Here is a 19,492-nt window from a genome sequence, read left to right on the forward strand (position 1 = left end):
GGGCTTTGAGAAATTCTAGCTGCTTGGAGGTGTCTGAAAGGTTTTCAAATTGCAGCGAGTATATTTGGGATTATTTCTGTTTCTCGGTGTTCTGACTTTAAACTAGGCATATTACAAACAAATAGACACTCTCCAGAAGTCGTGTCACCCCTATCAGATTGCTGTGGCATTAATGAAACTGCCTTCTGGAGAGACTAGGAAGTTTGACATAAACCTGTCCAACCTCAAAGCCACACCAGGCTATGTTAAAGGTAATTTTTCCCATTTCCAAGGCAGCAGCACAGCTTCTGCCAGAGACCCAGCTCCACGAGAGCCCCAGGGACTGCAGCGGTCACTGTCTGTCCCTGAAAAAGGAATGTACATTTTATCCTGAGCACTGAATGGCCATTCACTTTGCTGAAATGTTATTTCTTTTTATAACAGCTTAAAGGAAGGAAAAAAAGAGAAGGAACCTAATGCTGCCACTTTGGAAAGCTTTTATTGTAATCAACCTTACAACGCTTTTTGTTGTACAATACAAAGAACATTAAACCTCTCCTGGCTGGCACATTCCCTCCAGGGTTTTGCTGCTGACAATGGGAGCTTCCACTTTGACCGTGGCAAAAATAGTGTCAAACCCACTGCAAGGCACTGCTTTTACTCAGGACACATTTGGGAAATTCTAAAGAATCAATGACTTCATGACATGAGGGAAAAAATAGGGGTTACAGTTGGAGAGACTTCATATATTTCCTATAAGTTTTGCTTCCCATGATTATCACCATCCCTAAGATGTGTTTAATTTTCATGTTGCAAATGCATGCATGGTTTAACTGTTTGATTAATTAAAAGAAAAATAATTATCCAAAATTATGATATAAGATTTCCATAGCACATGTTATTCCTAAATTTCCCAAAAATCTCTGAATGTGTGGTCTCAAGGCACTCCAGGTAGAAAGGGAAGAGGGAACAGAGGTCTTGGAGTGGAGCCAGCACTGAAGTGTTTGTAGAACTGAAATGTCAGCTTTTTCTTCTTTTTTCATGTTGGTTTAAAGGAAAGTGAAACAGTTTGCACATAACAAGTTTTTGCATGGATATTTTCTAAAGCTCAGGCCAAATTCAACCTCTGATTTTTGGAAAAGGTTGTTAGAAAGTTGCAATTCAAGAAATTCCTCTGTACTTCCAAATTTGTGCCAAGCTTTTAGATGGCTGGATGGAAGCTCCCCAAAAGGATTTGGTTTTGTTCACAGAGAGCCAAACAAGTGATTTCCATCTGGATGACTTCCTTGCAGCTGGGAGAAGCTAACAGCAAACAAGTGTAGGTGTGGACTGAAGGCACAGGCAGTGAGCAATGTGCATGTCCAGCCCCAGGAGCCACAAACACCTTTTCTGTCTAGAGGAGCCCCTTGAAACACCACAAACTCACTCAGCTGGTTACGGAATTTCCTCCTCTCACAGCAGCTGTGTTTTCCACACTAAAGGACATTTCAGCATCCAGATTGAATCTGCAAAACCAGCCAAAGCCAAATGAAGCTAGGCTTATATTTTCACTCTGCCAGAGTGGCATAAAACAGGATATTAGAGAAGAAGAGTAAATTTGCTGAGATGTGTGTGAAGCTCATGGAGAGGGTCCCAGCAGGTCTCAAGGCTGTCACCTTCCCAACACTGTCCCACAGGTCAGAGAGAGACTGTGGCACTTGTCTGCCTTGTGAGGGACAGTCCTGTACTGAGAGCAGCAGATAATCAGAGGGAACACAGCGTTAGACAGCCCAGGGACTGAAAGGTTCTGGCATGAACTGCTCAGGAAACATTTCTGCATGTGGTGCACACAGCGTGTCAAAACCAGGCATGCAACTTCCTAGCAGCATGCAAATAAAAAATAGGTCACAAAATAGGTAATAAAAAATAAATCCCTTCTGCTGGCTAGTATCCCATTGAGTGTTTTGATGAACCTTGATTGGGATCCTTATGGAATAAAAAAGAGTAAGTAGATCCAGGAGAAACTGTGTTGGATAAGCTCTCATTGCTCTGAGAGGTGCCAGATAGTAAATAATCCATCTTGGGGAGGCTCTGAGAGGCTGGAGAGTTTTCCCATCTGCTGGAGATCTTTCTTAGTCTTGACTTGGATATAAATGCAGAAGGCAGGTCACACTTAAGCTGCTGCTCTGTAACCTTCCAGATGATAGGTAATTACTCATAAATGTGTCCTACAGATGCTCCAGGGATCCACCTGCACATGCCTGCCTGAGAGCTGATGGTTCTGGTTGAGTTCAGAAGAGACCAGAGCTCTGTGAGGAGTGGTAGATTTAGGGGATGCTCAGTAATTCAATTTTGCAGGCTCTGAATAGAAAATAATAAAGCAATGATAAGGCAGCTAGTAATAAAATTACATTTATTTTTGGAAACCAAAGAATTGTACAGCTATGGGAAAGCAGGTAGCTTGCCAAGTGGGCACAGCCAGCCCACCCTCCAGCTCCAAGACTTATGGCCACCATGGGGCTGAGACATGCTTGGCCATCCCATAAAGAATTCCACCACCCCTTAATGACATATCCCTGGGCTTCAGAACATTTTTGAGTGGAAAGTGGATTTTTCTGGCCATCCATCCTCAGTGCGCTCTGGTACAACAGCGTTGTTTGCCCATCCCCTGGCACTGGTGACCAGCCTGGTTGTGGCTGAGACTGCTGGTCCCTGCAGCAAAGGGGCTGGGCTGGCACAGCCTGCAGGGACCGGGCTGGGTGAGATGCAGGAGGTGTGTGGAGGTGGGAGCACAGAGCATACAATCATCTATTTCCACTGGCTGGAGACAACCAGAGAAATAAACGAGCTCCCAAATCACCCAGGATAAGTTAGGACACTCACTGCTTTCTGTGAAATTAGTAGGGAGGCTTGCAATTAATTCAACACAAAGAGGCTTGTGCACTGACCATCATTTCTCTGCTGCTGGAGAGAACTGCTTGGCAGCTTTCTGGAGAAGGAAAACTCTGTAGCTGAGACAAAGCACATAGGTGGGCAGGCAGCTGTGATAAAACCACAGGGAACAGGGAAAATGAGAACCATCTCATGCAGGACTTAGAAATGGAATAAACAGGTTATTTTTACAGGATGGAAAAGAATATATAACTCCTGGGATGAGGGAAAATACAGCAAGTACCAGCATTTGTAGTTCAGCACATTCCATTGCTATTAAAATAAAGGAAGAAAAGGGCACTGAAAGGAGGGGTATTTGGAGAAGCAGACAGGAGTGTGGTATCTGTAGTTCTGTACTCTGCCTTCTGCATAGCCCACAGTAATGAGAGATGTGACCCCGTAATCTGCTGCAGAATTGCTGGTCATTTTCCACTGCCATTAAGATGCAGGATGGGAGCTGTTCTTGCTCTCACATGGACACTTAGACAATTTTTCTTTCTTTGCAGTTTGAGGCAATCCACACTAACAGTCTATTGGACTGGCATTTTCTTTGCCCCTCAGGATGGAAAAATGGAATTGATTCCTCTGAGAAGGAAGGGAGCAGGTATTCATTATCATAAAGTGAATTTGTAAAGTTCTGGTTGGTTCAGCTCTTCCCCTTCATTTTTTCAGCTCACTCCAAGTCATTGAACCTCTTGCATCTTATCCCATTGGATGGAACAGCAAATCACTCAACATTATTAACCACAGCCAAGATCATTCTTAATATTGAAAATTAGCAGCAAAAAGTGAAGGATCACCTGAGAAAGCATTTCTCCACTTGAGCTTTATGACCTGCAACAGAAAGTTTTGCAATGAACAACAGCTCATTGTCACTTGGAATGGTTCTGAAACTGTTGCTGCTGCTGTACTTTTCCACCACAGTGAAATCTGGTATTAACCTTGAGGCACTCAAAGAGCTCAGGTCAGAGGAGCAGACCTCCTGCACTAGTAAAGCACAGTAACTACACCCATTTTAACACCCCCAGTGCACTGATCTGTTCTCACAACCAGGCTTGTTAAATAAGGAATAATTTCCCTGCAATGTGTAAGCAGCCACTGCTGGATAGTGAGTGGCCAGAGAGCTGGAGATGGCATTTGGTGCTGGCATGGGGCTCTAAATTAGAAACTCTGAGAACTACTTGGCTTTTCTCATCCCTATTTCTGTTGTTTTTCAGCACGTGGAAGAGGTTCAGATGAGCACACACCACTCTGAGAAGACCCAAGGCTTTCTGCTCAGAGCAGTTCTCCAGGTCAGAAGCAGAGCAGCAAGCGCAGGGCTAGCTGGGGCTGCTCTGAGCCCTCCGTGCTGAGCCTCTGGAATTCTTCTCTCCTGAGAAGCAGAGGCTGCACGGTTGTACCCTCTTCCAGCCATACTCAAGTGCTGGCCATTGAAAATTACTGTCCCAAAAATAAGACAAGATGTGGTTAAGTCTCATATGCAATTTCTTTTCAATTCCTACCATCAATTATTCCACTTGTCTGTAATGGCTTCAGACTCTTATCTTCCTCTCAGTGGATTTCTCTGCTGCTTTGCATTTAAATTCACCTTGTCTTCCTAAATGCACAGACAAACTGTAAGCAATAAATGAGCCAGGCAAAAACAAACGTGTTGTTATTTTCTTGGCTTTCTTTGCCGTCCTGAGCAAAGGATGTTTCTATATCCCTTTGAGAAAGCCATCCAATGATGAATAACTATTTGAAAACAAATGGGTAGGATTGCACCAGACACCTACTTCTCAGCCTTAGAAAGAGTAGGAAAATCCACCCATCCATAAATATTTTTTAGGATGATAGTTGTGAAAATAAAGTAGGCTGGAACGTTCCCTATCAGGCCAGGCTGGAGCATTCAGCTTATATCAATTACTGTCTATTTGACATGCTTCATGCTCCCTTCATTAACAGGATGAAAGGTTTTATGGGATAATAACCCAGTTCCAGTGAGCAAATGTATTTGTGAGACCAAAGTCTGAGTCTTTTGTCCTTGCAGAAGGAGCCTTGAGACTGCAGCAATTGGCAATGGTGTAGGATGGATAAATCACAGGAGCAAAACTTCTGTCCCACAGAGCACTGTCCCATCCATGAATCACTGAGGACAAAGGATCCTCACTGCAGGACAGCTGAGGGAGCAGAGATCATCTTGGTGAGGATGCTGCAGGAGGGAAACAGAAGAGCCATTGGCTTCAGTTGGGTATTGAAGATGCTGTAATTGGAGTTACTGTCATGTTAAATGGTCCCTCATGGTTTCCTCATCTCAATCAAGGTTTGATTGAAAACCTGTGACCTGAATTTGTGGTCATTACCTTACCTTATTGGTTTGCTCGCTCTTCAGGCAGCAGGCAGATGGTAATTGTTTCCTAAAACATTTCTCAGCTGAACAGCAGTGACAAACACTCTTCTCACCTCAGAAAATCCCAGAGCACATTACAAACTGCCTGGGCAAAGAGGACAGATGTGTTTTCCTTGGATCTGGCAGGAGCCATGCAATAGCCACTCTCTCAGGGAAGGGGTATGCTTGGCTAATGGAAAATAATCATACCTGGCTTTCCACCCCAGCTGTCCCACTGTTAATCTCATTGTACCTGCACTCAGATTATCAGTAGGCATCCTCTTCTCCTTCTGCCTCAACTAATTACATGGAAAATCTCCTGTCCCAATGCAACCAGAGCAGACTGTGAGTAAGAATGGAGGAGGGTATGCACTAAGGGATTGCTAACAAGAGGCAAACACTCTTTAATGCTCTCCAAGTTCTCCATTCCTCCACTGGGGCCAGCTGAGTTAGGACCCAATGCATGTTCCTTCTTGCAGCCTGACTTTGCTGGGTGCAAAGAGCATAATTTTCCTCTGCCTCTGGTTTCTGGCTGTGTGGGACAGGACTGCATGGCAGGTTCTTGCTGCTAGACTCTTATTTCAGTTCACACAACCCATGCACCATACAAAGAACAAAAAACATCCACACAGATCAAATATTATCACACAATGGCATCAACATATCTGATTGTACAGACCTAATCTATGTTCTGTATAAAAATGTGGTATTCAAAACCCCACCATGTGAGATATAACCTGACAGGAATCGCAGTAAGGACTTAAGAGGGGTCTGTACTCATGGCAGAAGAAATCAAATTAGTAGTACAGAAATTATTTGCTTTAAGCACAGACCGTGGACTGAACTTAGAGCCCTAAATCAGTGTTTACCTTGTTGAATGATGGGTTCTTGCAGGAGAGCATTAACTACAAAAACAAAGCTTTTAATCCAAATCAGTGAGTGTCAGAGTTTGAATTATGGCTGTAAGAGAAAGTCTTTTGTTTCTGCCACCTCTTTAGTCAATGCTAATTTGACCAAGGTGTGAATGAGTTAGTGTTGCTCCCAAAAAATCTGTGACGTGCAAAGAGCCACCTTCTCCCAGCACACAGAGCCTTTGGAACTCCTTTTAGACATCCTCAGAGAGTCTAGATGAAAAATCTGCCTTCAGATGGTGGAAGACAGGTCAGTAACTTGCAGGATATTTATGTCAAGAAGCAAAGTCATGGCTACAACAAAGCAACTGAAGAAAGGAGAGGTGCACAGTGGACACACACTGAAAGTTTCTACTAATCTGCTCCAAGGTGAGACTGAAGGGCAACAACCCTGCCCAGCACAGGAGAGGAACAGCACGTCAGGAGACAGGAGCAGCCTGTGGAGTTCTGCAGCAGGAGATTTGGGAGACACAAGGTCACTCTGTACAGGGAGGTATGAATTGCAGAGCCACCTCAGGTGGGGTGAATATTAGCTCACTGCAGCACTTGCTCCATAAAGCATTATTTACTCAAATACATTGGGGTTTTTTTCACTTTTTCTGGTCTGCAGTTATTTTGTGCAGACCCCACGGTCTCACTGGAAGCTTCTACTTGAAAAGTCTCCTTTAGCATCTCTCAGAATTGGGAGAGATGCTAAACTGGCATGGCAAAAAAATAACAATCATTTGGGAGCAATTGATATCCTGCTGTTATAGACTTGCAAACACTCATTTCCATACCACCTACAGTTATGTGTGCATCTCTTTGTTCTGATATTGAAAAAAAAACCCATTTGTATTCTTTCAATACAAGCAATCCTTGGCTTGAATTTTTAGTTGGTCAAATAATGCTAAAGAAGGAAATACTGGAATTTCTGCCTGTGCCATGGGACTATTCAGGCAGGCAAACTCTATTACAGCCATGGTCTTATCAAAGGAAAGCTAAATCTCCTCATTAAATCCTGGTTGCTGTTATTTTCAAGAAGAGAGCCTCTCTACTGCAGGCAAAATGATGGGAATGTGAAAAGCAGTGGTGGCAGCCTGCAGAGGAGCTGTGTGTGGAGCCATGCCGGGGGAAGGGGACAGCCACCCCTGCAGCTGGCACTGCTCAGCATCCAGATGTGGGGACAGCCACATCTGCTGGGCCCCAGCTCCCACCAGCATGGCCTCTGGATCCTTGTCATCAGACACAAGCCCCGTGTTTGGCACATGAACACAATCTGGCATCCCTCTGCCTCGCCTGCACAGAAACCAACCGAGCAAAAAGCCACACATGTACTTTTGCCTCCTGCCTGTGACTGACCTCTGCACATCAGAAATTCAGTCAGGAAGGCTTCATTTGACAAGGACACATGCCAAAGCTCACCTTTCCAGAAGGATGTCCAAATTCTGAACCAATAAGATAAAAGTAAAGCAATTAAGAGCACACTCTAGTGGAAGTGGCCTTGAACCTGATTTTGTGTATTCATTTTTAACTATTCTTTGCATCCTTGGGCTAAATACTTTAGCCTGAATGCAGCAGAATATCCAACCAGCTAAGGCCTAGAAGATTTCAGGTACAATGCTAAAACAGAGCCCCATAGCATCTCCACTAGACTTTTATTAGTCTGTCGTCTGTTAAAATGGATATAAAATTAGCCCTGCTTTCCTACAGTCTTACCTTTTTGGGGAGAAGGGGAAAAGCAGAAAATATGGAGAGAGGATGAGGTACAAAAGCTTGTGACATAAGGATAATTCTGCTTATTTAACAAAGAAAAACATCTTAGAATATTACCTTGTGAGGGATGCAGTTTGAAAGCAGTCTAAGAGGTTTTCAGTAATTATGGTTAATGTATCTAGAAATAATCTAAGTGGTTAGTAAAATGTTTATATTTATGTTATATGAAACTATATATTAAAATTGCTTTTTTGACACTTCAAATGCAGGAAGCTGTCTACTCCTTTTACTAACACTCTTAAGAAATGTTAATAAGACTTTTTCTTGCAATATTTTAAATGGAAGAGGTGGTGTAAACAAACCTGCAGATGTGTCTCTTTGCTCTGCTGGGGCATCCAGCTGTCCTTCAACCCACCAGACAGACTTTTGTTTACATATTCCCCATAAAATTGTTCAAGAACCTTTAACTCAGGCCAGGATCCAAAGCTCTGTGCATTCAGTGGACAAAGAGCACATTCCCTGACACCCACTCCCCCTGCTGAGTCCCCTGGGGGACATTAATCCAATTATAGGTGAATGTAGGATTTAGAATGCTGGGAAGTCATATTGAGAGATTATTTTTTAAACTTTGTTGGTAGTACCAGAGGCTTGGTTTTTGTGCCAATCCAGCTCGAATGAACCTAACTCTACCTCCCTTCAGTGGAGGCACCAACCTCTGCCTGGGGGCCTTGGTCTCTGCTTGGCCAGGCTGGGAGGGACAAACCTGCTGCTCCACAAACCTTGGGCCAACAGGCCTGGCTGTAGCTTTTGACACTCTGCTAAGCAAGGGAAACCTGGAATCAGTCAGGCCTTACTGAAAACTCAAATCAAAGTTAGCATTTAATTTATTCTGAACGATTTTAAATACCCCACCCCTCCAAAACAGCTGTAGTTCCCATTGTACCTACACAGGCTCAATTGCCACAATATTTAACTACACATAACAGAAGACACAACCTTCACTATGCCTTTAATTCTGAAAATATACTACTAAGAAAACATTTAAGTCTTTGCAAAGTAAGTTGGATTGTTTTCCTTTTGCTGTTGCTCCTGTTTCGTTGCTTTTTTTTCTGAGAGCAGACTGGATTGACTACAAAAGAGGAAGACGAGTTAAAAGTACAAAATCTATAAAAACCTAGTGTTCCAAGGAGCAAGCACTTGCACCTAAGAAATCTTTGTTGATTGTTGCTAATATCTATGATAATCAACCTAAAAATACCCACAGAGCAATAGAATTTGAAGAGATAAGTCTATTGTCTTAAGCAAATAATGAAGCCAGGCACAGTTAAATTGATCTCATGACTCTCATTTCAATAATAAAGCAGCAACAACTGTTAATCTATAGCACTCAGTTTAAATTACAAACCCAGAGCTGAATGGGCAATTTCATTAGAGAGAACACAGCTAAGAGAGAAACAGCTGGCAAGGAAAAAGAGTCATCCCCATTGAAATCCAACCTTCCTGAGAATTCCTCGTTGCTCTGTACCCAGCCTCATCCCCAGGGAACTGTTCTCACAAATACCAGGTGGATCCGATGGAAGCAGTTGGTGTCCAAGCAATTCCCTTTGATTTCAGCCCCAGGGCCCCCAGGACCAGGGGGCTGGACCAGCTGTCCCAGGCTCCTTGGGTGGCCTGGGCACAGCTCCAGGATGGACACAGGGGCGCCAGGAAGGGCAGGGAGAGGGAGCGGAGCAGGTCACCCCCACATCTGCCTGGAACCACCCCACAGCGCTGTCAGAGAGGCTCAGGACACACGCTGTGTGTCCCCAGGGATAGCAGCAGCTCAGAGAGCAGATGGGAGCTTTTCCCTCTTTTTATTCTTGTCCCCGAAATTAACACATGGTCTGCAAGCCAATCAAACTCACCCACGGATACCAGCACTGCCTAGAAGAGACAGTTATCTTTTTAAATTAGATCCTTTCAAACACTTACACAGATCCTTGGATATTGCAGGGGCTGTGGAACTGAAACCAATGAACATCCACAGTAGGTGAGGGGAGGAAAGGCTTCCACCATCTCTCCTGGCAGCTGTACAGAGCTTATGGGAGAAAGAACGTCCTGTTCTCACTGAAGGGAGCAGGCAGGACTATAAATATCCACATGGAGCATATTTACTGAAGGATGGAGTGCCATACTAACAACCATTTTTTTCATGGTAGGACCAAATTTCACAGGTATTAGCAACTTCCTGAAATAAAGTCAGAGAATCAGAGGATAACTGAGGTGAGAAGGGACCTATGAAAGCTCCCAGTTCAGCCTCCTGTTTAAAGCTGGGACTACTTCTATGCTAAGGGAAGTTGTTGAGGGCCTTTCCAGTTCTGTTCTGATAAATCTCAAGGATGGAGAGCCCACAGTCTCCCCAAGGAATATGGCTCCTGTGCTGCACAACCCTTATTCTGAGGATTTTTCCCCATATACAAACAGAAGGAGTTTCCCTTGCTGCAATGCATGACCACAGCCTTGTCTTTGTGCAGCACTCTGTGGCAGAGTCTGAATCCATCATCTGTCCTTCCCTTTCCATTAATGGTAGACAGTGATTAGATGCCCCCTTGTCTTATCTCCCCCAGGATAAAATAACCCAGCCCTCAGAGCCTCTCCTGAAATACCACGTGCTGCGCTCTCCTGAGCACCCACTGACTTTCTGCTGGACTTGCTCCCCCTTGCTGACCTCTCTGTGGCCCAGGAATTCACCAAACCCACAGTGTCCACCTGAGCTCAGCCTCACAGGGGCTGAGAGCAGTGTCTGACCTGTGGCCACACATGAACAGCCCAAAACACAGGCAGGTGTCACCACCTTAAATACACCTGCAGTGCCCCAGGTCCTCTCTGCAGAGCTCCCCGAGCTGTCAGCCTCGTTATCTGTCAGGTTCTCGTTATCCTACTCCTCAGCATTCCCAAGGTTTTTGCCTATCATTAAAAATGGACCTAGAAGGTCTGGTGACATATTCTGTGTGTCTTCATGAAAAAGAGGAATGGCTGTCTCCTGTGCATTTAGCCTGTCTCCCTCGTGCCATGGTGGTTTACAGCAACATCACATTCTTAACCCCCAAGTTCCAGCTGACATCATCAAGAGTTTTAGAGCCTGTAATGACCTTGAGAATGCTCCTGCACAGCAGCAGGATCAGGATGTCAGCATTACTGCTGGAATGGGGCTGGTTTAGCAGGACTTTGCTGAAGAGGAAGGAAGATTGAGTTGCTTCTCGAGCAGAGGTGGGGGGTGCTGTTGACATCTGTAACCAGATCCCTGTTTAGGATTCTGTTAGCAAAATTTATCTCACACATTGAAGCCTCATTTTTCCCATAGTAAGAATATTTCTTTCAGCTATTTAGTTTGCATTTCATGAGACCTTCTGCAGACGCACTGAGCTGTATCACTCTATTCTGCTCATAGAGCATCCTGAGATCTAGATGCTTCAAAACCTGGGTGTATTGTAATGACTGTATAGAATATCTCAATGAAATTCTACATCTGCATCCTTGATAATTCATTTGATTTCAAGTGGAAATATTTATTGCGGCTTTTTCAAATGCTGATATAAGCCATGGAGTGAATGTTCACAAAACTCAACCTCCTGTGCCCAGATTCTTCACAGAGTTCATCCTATACATGGGATCTCTTTTTTAACAGGAGTTGTGTAAAATATTGCCTCTCCCTAATGAAATTTCTATTTTTCTCCTCTCTTGCTGCTATTACAAATGCATTGTACAAGTACACCATGGTTGTGCTTCTTTAATTTTGTTATAACACCCAGAGAATAATTAGTTCTGTATCTTCTAACAACAAACAAATATATTCATTCAAAACTTAAATATTTACTTGCCAAAGAGCCATCACAAGTTGTCATGAGTGCTTGTCTTCATTATGTGTGGGAAATCAAATGGACTTTGTACCATAATTCTGCTGGTATAATAAAGGATTATGACCAACAGGGGAAAAGTGACCCCATTTGGTTGGAAAGCAACACCCCCTTCTCATAAAACTTTACTTCATATTGCAACAAGCTCAGGTCTTATCAAATACAACAAGTTCAGACTTTACTGTACTGAGACAGCCTGTCTGCTCAGGAGGTACAGGACTAACCTAGTTTAGATTTGGAGAAAACCTTGGGTGGTACCAAATATCCAGTGTTAGGTGAAACACGTGCAGCCAGAAGAATTCTCATTCCCTTCCCATCTGCCAACGTAGCATTGATGAAGTGGGAATGCTCCAAATAAAAAATACAGCCAAATTTATTTAAAAGCCCCAGAATCAACGTATGGAAAGCTAAAGGCAGACAGGTTACCCAAATATTTGCACCCAACTCTAGCTGCTTTGTCCTTTCTTGCCTGGTGGGGATAGATCAGAAAGCGTCTAAGATCCTCTTTTGGGTCTCATTTTAACAGATCATAATTGTGCACAACCCATTGTCTACAGCTGAAAATAGCACTGGGACTGTTTTTGTAACAAAGATGCATTACATAAGATGTGAATACATTTCCTTAGCATTTACTGGACCCAAAACCTAGAAGTCCCCTAATTTCTCTTTCTTGGACACATCAGTTTTAAGTAAAACCCTCTGCCCTGTAGCTGGGGCTCACAATTTACACTCCTACACAGCACATTCTGTTATCCTCCACGTTTGTTTGCTGGCACTGGGGAATCTGATTTTTCCCCATCTTCTTTGGAACATCATGATGCTGGAGGTTTGGAATTTTGACCCTTGCCTTCAGGCTATTAAACACTTGTTCCAGTCCTTTTAGCTTAGATATCCCAACTCCAGCTGGCTTTAGGAGGTCAAAACATATAGAGAAGACCTTTAGCTTTTTACATCAACTAATCTATTGCTAAACCAGCAGCAGTCTCCCTCTCTCTGCAGATATGCTAACCTCCTGTCACTGCATGAAAGGGTTTAACAGTTTCTAGGGCACAGAATACACTCAAGCACAGAATTTTGAACTGCTTTCACCATGGATTTCATGTACAATTTGAGGCTTGCAAGGTATTACCCAGATGAGACACGACAGTTGTGCTTTTCCAACAGAAGTAGCAATAGCCACAAACACATGACCTGTGACCACGCTCAGGTCCCAGCAAAGCCCTGCATGGTCGGATAAGTCAGGTGTGCCCCAGTGCCATAAAGTGCCAGAGCTTTCTGCCCACACCTGGGGCTCTGCCCGGGCACAGGCGCAGCTCCCTGCGGGCACAAGGCACACCCGAGAGCTCTGTGTCCCTCCACTTCCCTGCACAGCTCTGCAGCCTCTCCAGCCTCTTCCACACCTTCCAGGGAGGAGTTATGCCCAGCTGGAGAGCAGAGCTAGGCCCAGCAAGTGTCCCATGCTGCCTGCAGCCACCCAGCTCTGGTGGTGACTGGGCACAGCCCAGGCCAGGTTACTGCATTCCCAGCGTGTGAAAAAACTTCCTAAGCCACTTTTAACCATGTTTAGGATAGAGGTTTAAGCCCAGGCTTTAGATAAAAAATCTGTTGTGTGTTTCTAGGCATGTTCACAACCCTGAAACAAAGGGAATCTCACCCTGGTGATCCATGGCCAGGTAATGAGTTAAGGGCTGCATGTGGCTCTGTGCTGGTCACAGGGAGCTTTTCCAGGAGCAGGAAACAGCCACACTGTCAAATTTCGCTCCTTGGGAAGATACCTGGGAACACTTTTCCAGCACTGGATCAACTGCCTCAGTCTTCCAGAGTTGCCTTTTCTTCTCCTTACCTCTCCCTGCCCAGCTCTGGATTCAGGGATGCTTAAAAGCCAACACATGTAAAGGTTCTTTGATCTCAGCTGTTACACAGATAACTAGAAGGTAGGCCCTCCTCAAATGCACTCCAGCAGTGATTTTCTGGGAAAACAGGCAAATTTTGACAGTGGGACTTGAGACAAACAGCTGAAAAGCAGTTATTTCACCAAAGAACTGCCTGTGCTCAGACAGCTCATAAAAACAAACCTGACAGAGTTTGTCCTGATGTCACTTTGGCCCTGAACAGATGCAAACCTGCAAATCCAGGGCAGTGTGGAGCAGTCTTTCTCCCCCTTCCAGAATGAATAGGAAAAAACTGGGTGTTGCTGATGTGCTGAATACTGAGGAGTAGATACTCTCAAATAACTTTCCTGGCCAGGACCCTTCAGCAAGGAGTTTAAATCTGCCTCTTGGTCCTGCAGAGGAGATCTGTCACGAAGGAACAGAGCTGCTCACTCACCTTCCCATATGTCATCTCCAGCAGCACTCTGACTGTCCAGAACATTTCTATTATCCACCTGTCAGTGCTAAAATGGAGAAAAGGAAAAATATGGTGTGTTCTGTAGATGACATTTTACTGAAAGGGTAAGGAATGGTTTCAATAGTGTGTTGAAAAGCATGGTACATTTTCTATATCAGGATCATTTTTTTATCTCAGGGTGTTCATTTAGGGAAATAAGCTATCACTGGAACTGAAAGTCTTAATGTATTGGATATTTGCAATTAGATATTTGATTATGTTCAATATACAGTATCTTTTGATGTGCTAGTAGCCAAATGCTGCTACAACCAACACACTGATGATGACTAGTCTATCTTCCCAACAGCAGTGTCACCAGTGTCACCTTCTCAGCAGATGGACACCTGTTTACACATCCTCATCACCCCCATGTGCTGTGTCAGGACTGCAGATGACACTCCAGGGAGGGCTGTGCTCCAAAGGGATGTGTCAACACCCCCTTGGACAGCAGCACCCACTGGGCTGGTCCATGCAGCCCTACACATGTACATGTGGATTATCTGAGGTCTGTACAGCCCCTGAACTGGTCTGGAAAGATGCTGAAATTAATTAGAATTATCATTAGCTGCTTGCAATGCCTTGTAGTGAGCTAGAGCCTGGGCTGCCACCCAGCAGGGGTGACAGTCTCCTCTCAAACAGCCCTACCCCAAAAATACCTTCACATCTCAGAATCTGGTCCTTTGGAAGCCATAACAGCTGAGGATTTTCCAGATCTGCAGAGGGATTTAAGCAGCTTGCTGGGGAGCAGACTCTCCTGAAACATTGCATCTCAATGCTGACATCCCCTGGGGGGAGAATAAGTAGGAGTTAGGACTTAACCTTTTGGGATGACAGTATGTGGCATATGCTTGAGATAATCAGTGGAATTGCTGAGTGAAAAGCTGTATTATCTTGAAATAAATATGGTTCACCCAGAAAGGTATTAAAACTCAGCTTCATATAATATGAACAATTGTTCACATCCTGGAGCATGCAGCCCTGAGCAGTTACTACAACAAAAAGGGATTAAGTGCCTCTAATTATTATTCCTGTTATCCAAACATTTTGCTATCAGTGAGCCTGTAATAAATAACCACGACACCTCATGGGTACAGCTATCAAATTTACTGTCACTAGCTGAGCTGCTCTGATTAAGAGCCAGAGTTTTTCCAGTAAACACACAGATCCCTCTCTAAGGACTGAAGAACAAATGAGAACTGAAAATCTAAGGGGGAGAAAGGAAGGGCTACCAGGTGAGCCTCATTCTTTGCTCAGAATGTCATGTTTCTGTAAATATAAAAGACAGTGGTAACAGAGTCCTTACCCACTCTCAGGGACTCCTCTCTTGTGTTATCCATCAGTTATTCCAGAGGCTGGAAGCAGCAGAGTGCTGTAGTGCTCATGGCACATCCCTGTACTAGCACAGGAGAGAGACAGTGTGTCCTGTCCTGGAGACCTTCAGCAACATGAGCAATCGTCCTTTTCCAGGCTGCTTTAAAACACCTGTAAAATAGGCTGAGTTACTTAAAGCTACCCTGATGCTTAAACTTACAGCTGAGCTTTTCAAAATAGATTTCATGACCCTTCAGAGACAGACACTTAACACGGTTAGTTTATGTTTACTCAGCTTCCCCCATTTTTATTTTGGTTCAGCAGCAATTTCTGGTGAAGTTTCCAGCCCAAGTCTGTAAAGGTTTAATCTTTGGTAGTGACAGAACTAGAAGCAATCAAGGAGGAGCCACCCTCTTAGATAAGGTTTTGTAAATTCTAGACATTCAAGGTGCAAATAGCTGAAATAGATCAGTTTCCATCTGCTAGTTTTTGTTTTCATGTTTTGGAGACAATAAATGCTTTTCCAAGTTCCTCTGAGGATTTCAGCATTGCCTTACCCTCTGTTTTTTCCTGAGAAACATGATGAAACAGAAAACGTATTTCCATTCTCTTTGGGCATCTCCTGCTGGGACATAAACACGCTGCCCCACCTCAGAGCCTGCCTTCGGCCACCTTCACTTGGACCCCAGCCATAAGTGCTCTTTATCAACTTTAAATGTTCCAGTGCTTCTCTCAGTGCTGCCCTCACTCCTGTCCAAAGTCTCCCTTCTTGCTGCTGAGCTGGCATCTCTTTCCCATCCTTTGCCTCCAAGGATCCTCTGCACTGGGCAGTGAAGCCTCATGGCAAGCTGGACTCATTTCGCTGGACACAGTACAGTCTTTGGAAACTTACACAACTAGAACACAGAGTAGCCCTGTCATCCCTGTCTGGAGCTCTACAAAATCCCCTCGGGTCTGGGAAGGTACAAACTTCAGTGGGAGCTTTCTCTGTGCCTGGGGCACTCACAAAATCCAGCTGGACCCTCCAGCATCAAGTGAGACCTGGCTCTGTGGCATCTTCTCCTCACCTCAGGCAGCTATGGTTGTGTTCGAGGGTCCCAGGACAAGGGAAGAGATGAGAATCTTGACTCCATGTTTCAGAAAGCTGATTTATTATATTATGATATTATATTATATTAAAATGCTATACTAAAACTATACTAACAAGAATAGAGAGAAAGGATCCATCAGAAGGCTGGAAAGGAAGAGAAAGGAATGATAACAAAAGCTCATGACTCTCAGAGAGTCCAAGCCAGCTGAGTGTGATTGGCTGTTAATTAAAAACAACCAACATGTACCAATCAAAGATGTACCTGTTGCATTGCACAGCAGCAGATAATTATTGTTTTTCTTTTCCTCTGAGGCTTCTCAGGAGAAAAAATCCTGGCAAAGGGATTTTTCAGAAAATATCATGGTGACAGGCAGCAGGGATTGCACTGCCCCTCTGTGGCTGTGAATCTTACAGGAACCAGGTCTGTAAGCCACCATCCCTCTATCAAACTGGTGAAACTGTCTGACAGTGCCAGAAGCTTTTAGGAGGGATGGACAGACACACAGAGTGTGGAGAAGCAAAGTCCAAATCTGTTCTTTGAACCTGAACTCATGGAAGTGCACTCTGCCTGGGCTGTAGAGGGGGGTCTCAGCGGTTTCACCTCTTCTCTGGGACTCAGCCCTGAGATGGTTTGCAAACGTGGTTGTTTACTCTTTGCTCCTCCAGATAAACTTTTCCTTCCTTGCTATACTGTGGTAATCTCCCCTCAGCAGATGAAGTGGCTCCTGCTGATCTCTCCACAGGGCCATTGTTTGTTGCTGTAACAATCAGAGGAGCAGCAGGAGGGGTTTGAACAGCACACACAGCTCAGAGAAGATGGGAAGAGAGAAGGAGAGGGCAGAGGGAGAGGCAAAGGAGACACATAGAGGAAAAAAGAAGGGGAAAAAGAAGATGAACAGGCTGGTTTCTCCTAAAGGTCTACAGTTTCCCAGGAAGGACAGAAATGTTATCCCAGCTGCCCCTGCTAAACACAGGACAGACACAGGGATGGCAGGCTCCTTTCCTGCTCCAGGCAGCTGAGCAAAAGCAGCTGCTTCCTGAAGAGCCATAGGAACTTGTGGGGCTGTTCCTCCTCATAGCTGAAAAGGACTCTCACAGATGAGAAAGTGTTTCCAGTCCCACCTCACTGATTTTCCAGGAAACTCTCTGAAGCATCCACCAGCAGTACCCAGAAATGAATTCCTTAGAGCCAGAGCAAAACAAAGAGAATATGGAGAGGCAGCAGAAAGTCAAGGGGAAGGAAGGCTTGGCAGAAAGTAAAGTAGCTTCTTTTCTTGCTGGAGTTCTCTATCCTGTAATTTACCTACAGCAGAACTGTGCAAATTTGCAATAATTGCTGGGAGACCCATTGTGAGCTACTGAACCTTATGAATTACAAAGTAATTGGAAAAACACAATGAAAACAATGTTTTGCTCCATAAAGCATTCCTAGTTCCTTTACTGGGATGGCTACAGGTCTAGTTATTTAAAAGCACTTTGCAGTATGCTGCCATACTTAAGAGGGGATGCTTAGCAAAGAAACAAAGAAATGTTGAAGTCCTAATAGAGATTTCACTGTGAGCAAGCAGATCAGAACCATTACAGCAGTAAAAAATAGTTCTAGGAAGAAACATCTAGAACCAAATGAGCTGTACTGGATTTTACAAGAGTGCAGGTTGCTGAAATTACGTTTGGGGCTGTTGTGCAAACCCTCACTCAGTCCCCTCTCTTTTAGGGAAGCTCCTTTGTCCATGTGCAGGTGGCACAAGGCAGAGCTCAAACCCCTGTGGTGAGAGCAAGGAGCCTCCTCTGCAGCCTCTCCTCTCCTCCTGCAGTCCTTGGAGCACTCTGGGACAGGCTGTGCTTCTGAGAGCTGGCTGCTGCTGGGATGCATTGTACAAAGCCATGCAGAGAGAACAAAATCCTCTGCTATAACACTGGCAGACCTCAAAATGAGTCTGGGAATGGACAGCCACAGGCAGCGTTCGCCCCACGAGCTCTGGCTGGAGCACCGAGGGGCTGCACGGGCCAGGCTGCACCTTCAGGCCCATCCTGAGCCCCTGACAAGCCTCAGAACCGCTGCAAAATGAGGAAAATGTTGCTCTCTGCTTTGTCATTTCTCTCTACTTCCAGCTATAATACTGATACTCACCCCTCATGTGCACAGTAATAAATTAGGAACACGTACAAGATTATAAAGATGGTTGTTTTCCCTCCCTTTTCTTGTGCTAGTTAGAGATGAATGAGTTTAATCCTTGCTCTTTTTCTTTGTTGGTTATTTACTGTTATTTGATTATATCTACAAAAGGAAATTTTCTAATTTTCTAATTTCTAATGTTAATGGGATTTGGGGCATGTATAAATTATCTGACCCTGATACCCATTGTTGGATAAGTATTTCTGAGATGGATAACTGCCCACAGCCCCCTTCAAAATCCACCATGGTGCTTTTTATGCCTCTTATTTTTTTGAATCCTCTAAGAGGAACCTCCCTTCTCCCATTAAAAAACCTGTGAATGCTTTCAGAATTTGAAGAAACCAAATCCTTCTAATGGTTTTGCAGATGATTTGCTTAGGGTTGCAGTTCAGCTGCCTGAATTTTAAATCTTGATGTTATTTGCATTTGTATTACGTTAATCAGAACAACAGGCTGGCCTTACCCCCACAGATGGCTGATTCCCACAAGGGTGGGGGTTTGCTTTGAAATTGTTAAAAAATTCTATAAGTCTCTATCATTGAGTAAGTGATTAATTTTCCTACTAAATTTCCCTTTTTTAATAAGATTATAAACATAAGAGGTTCAATATTTGCAGTGCTAGGATTCACCTTCCCCAGCCTTTTTCAATCAGCATTATCAGTATTTGGCCCCAAGCCTGGTCCACATAAATCACGTGGGCAGGCAGTCACCCTCAGTGCTGCCATACAAATCTAGCAGGCTGACCTTTAAAATAACACTGCAGTGATC

General features: G+C 44.3%; 2 long non-coding RNA genes across 2 annotated transcripts; both read right to left on the bottom strand.

Annotated features, from left to right (window-relative positions):
- Nucleotides 1-470: 470 nt before the first annotated feature.
- On the bottom strand, nt 471-10,036 carry LOC121350940. The gene is made up of 3 exons (XR_005954737.1): nt 9,835-10,036; nt 2,907-3,723; nt 471-2,319 (listed from the first exon to the last, which is right to left on the bottom strand). It is a non-coding gene; the product is annotated as an uncharacterized LOC121350940 (long non-coding RNA).
- A 4,048-nt stretch (nt 10,037-14,084) lies between these two features.
- LOC121350941 lies at nt 14,085-15,596 on the bottom strand. Its single transcript, XR_005954738.1, has 3 exons — nt 15,451-15,596; nt 14,804-14,932; nt 14,085-14,154 (listed from the first exon to the last, which is right to left on the bottom strand). It is a non-coding gene; the product is annotated as an uncharacterized LOC121350941 (long non-coding RNA).
- Nucleotides 15,597-19,492: the final 3,896 nt, after the last annotated feature.

The sequence above is a fragment of the Pyrgilauda ruficollis genome, unplaced genomic scaffold, assembly GCF_017590135.1.
Source record: "Pyrgilauda ruficollis isolate IOZ18807 unplaced genomic scaffold, ASM1759013v1 scaffold16, whole genome shotgun sequence".
NCBI classification, from domain to species: Eukaryota; Metazoa; Chordata; class Aves; order Passeriformes; family Passeridae; genus Pyrgilauda; species Pyrgilauda ruficollis.